Source organism: Kryptolebias marmoratus, linkage group LG4 (assembly GCF_001649575.2).
Source record: "Kryptolebias marmoratus isolate JLee-2015 linkage group LG4, ASM164957v2, whole genome shotgun sequence".
In the NCBI taxonomy this organism is placed as follows: domain Eukaryota; kingdom Metazoa; phylum Chordata; class Actinopteri; order Cyprinodontiformes; family Rivulidae; genus Kryptolebias; species Kryptolebias marmoratus.
In genome coordinates this window covers 31,023,932-31,026,871 of record NC_051433.1, presented here as the reverse complement: position 1 = coordinate 31,026,871, position 2,940 = coordinate 31,023,932, and positions in this window count along the sequence as shown.

Genomic DNA, 2,940 nt, shown 5'->3' with positions numbered 1-2,940 from the left:
CTTGTCCTGTTAGACAGTGGACTTGTGTCCATACTTGTCCTTTTAGACAGTGGACCTGTGTCCATACTTGTGCTGTCAGACAGTGGACTTGTGTCCATTCTTGTCCTGTTAGACAGTGGACTTGTGTCCATACTTGTCCTGTTAGACAGTGGACTTGTGTCCATACTTGTCCTGTTAGATCTCAGAGCTTGGACATGATATTGGGATTGCAGGAACAGCTCTAAAATGGTTTAAATCATATTTATTTGATAGATTCCAGATTGTAAATTTTTGTAATGAAACTTTTTCAGTCACCAAAGTTTGCCATGGAGTTCCTCAAGATTCAGTGCTTAGACCAATATGCTTTACTTTGTATAGGCTTCCATTAGGTAAAATTATTAGACTGCATGTGATAAATTTCCATTGTTATGTTAATGTTACTCAGGTATCATTATCCATGAAACCCATTGAATCTGATCAGTTACTTAGATTACAAGCATGTCTTATTATAAGCAAGACAAAAATCATGATGACTTAATTTTCTGTTTTTAAACTTGTTGGACCTGAGCATTTTAGAAATAAACTTTGCAGCATTTCACTTCCTTTAAATGTCAATGATTTGGCCTCAGCTGCAGGGTAGAAACTGTTTCTGAGCCTGGTGGTCTTGCTCTGAATGCACCTCAGCAGCCTGCCTGAGGGAAGGGGCTGACACAGTCTGTATGCAGGGTGGGTGGAGTCCTTTGTGATGTGGAGCGCCCTCTCTCTGCATCGTGATGTGTAAAGGTTCGAGGTGGTGAGAAGACTGATCCCTACAGTCCTCTATGCAGCCAGAGCCATCCTCTCAGCATCAGTGCAGTTGCCGTGTCACACAGTGATACAGGTGCAGAGAACGCTCTCCACCACACAGCGATAGAAGCCCTTCAGGACTGAGCTCTCAAGTCCAGCTCTCCACAGCTTTCTGAGGAATCAGAGATGCTAGTGAGCCTTCTTGACCAGACAGGAAGTGTTGGCACTCCAGGGAAGGTCATTGGATATATGCACACCCAGGTATCTGTAGGTGGAGACCACCTCCATAGTTGCTCCACCGATGTACAGGAGAAGAAAAGGACACTTGTCTCTTCTGAAATCCACCACCATCTCCTTGGTCTTCTTCACATTGATGCAGAGGTTATTTTCTTTGCACCACTGCACCAGGAGTTTCACCTCCTCACTGTATTTGGACTCATCATTGTTCGAGATACGTCCCACTACTGCTGTGTCGTCTGCAAACTTCACTATATGACAGCTGGGGTGTTTCGCTGAGCAGTCATACGTCAGCAGAGTGAACAGGAGGGGGCTCAGCATGCAGCCCTGTGGCGAGCCAGTGCTGAGGGTGATGTGAAGTCAACCACAACCAAATATACAGAGAGTAAGTCCCGAAGAGCCAACTGAATGGTATGAACAAAGTCCAAGCCATCAACACATATGCCGTGCCAGTCATCAGATACCCTGCTGGTATAATAACCTGACCAAAGGAGGAGATAGAAGCCATCACTGTCATAGTTTTGGTGTTTTGTTTGATGGTTTTTCTGGTTCTTGTTCTGCTGTGTTTGTCTTTTGAATTTGTGTTCATGACTTGTCATTTTCACCTCCCCAGTAACCTGCCACGCCTCCTTCTCTCATTCCTTGCTGTTCAGTTACTTTCCAGTTTCTCATGCCACACCCACATTACCATGACTACTTAATCACTGCCATCATTTTCACCTGTTTGTAATCACTCACCTGTGCCCATTTTCCTCCTGATCCTCAGCCTTCATATACCGGTCTTTGCTCTTCATTCCCTACTGGGTCATTCCGTTTTTGCTGTGTTTTCCACTTTGCCTATGGTAGTCACGTTTGGTTATGCCTTGCTTTGTTTCTTGATTTTGGATTTTGGATTTTTGTTATTATTAGTTTTGCTGCCTCGTCAGCCCATTGTTTTGGTTATTTTTTTTATTTCTAATAAATCAGTATTTGTGTTTTAAGATGAGTCTGCGTCCTGGGTTCGCCTCTGTCTCCACGCCTTATGACATTTGTCCTTGTTTAACAGTAAAATGTTGCTATTAAATTCAGCATTAGATATGCTTTGTTTTTGTTTTTTTACATGTAGTGATCCAACATGCAGCTTGTGCCATAAAAAGCACAGTACAGTACAGCATCTCTCTGTTTTTCAGAGTTCTCTNGCCGCCGTCACCGACATGCCCGCGCCCAGTCTGGAGGAGGAGGAGGAGGAGGAGAGTGCGTCTCAGTTTTCTGGGACACGTTTGGCCATCAAGCCACCATCGTTTAGATGGTGTCTTCCTAGACTCCCTGAACCACGGGCCACGGCACCCACCACGTCTCCGTCGACCACGGCACTCTCCACGCCTCCATTGTATCCGGTGCCGCTTACAACCACGTCTCCGGTGCCGCTCACAGCCACGTCTCCGGTGCCGCTCACAGCCATGTCTCCAAAACAGTTCAAGGACTTTCTAACACCACTCACAGCCTCTCAGCGCCGCCTGCAGTGCCCCCAGTCCCGTTCTCAGCATCGCCTGCAGGGCCCCCAGTCTCACTCTTCAGTGCCACCTGCAGTGTTTTCACTGATCCCACATCCTCCTGCGACCTCTGCAGAGCACCCTCAGCCTGCCAAGTCTGCCGTGTCTGCCATCAATGCCCCTTCTCACAGTGTCTCAGTAGGGGTCGACAAGGAGGTCGTTCCGTCATCCTTGGTCTCAGAGGGGGTCTGTGACCTCGATGCTCCAGCCACAGATTCACGAGTGGGTCAGTCCGACGCCGCCGTCCCTGATCCATGGGCGGGTCAGTCCGACGACGCCATCCCAGAACCATCGGCGGGTCAGTCCGATGCCGTCGCCACAGAACCACGGGTCCGACGCCGTCGCCACAGAACCACGGGCGGGTCAGTCCGACGCCGTCGCCACAGAACCACGGGCGGGTCAGTCC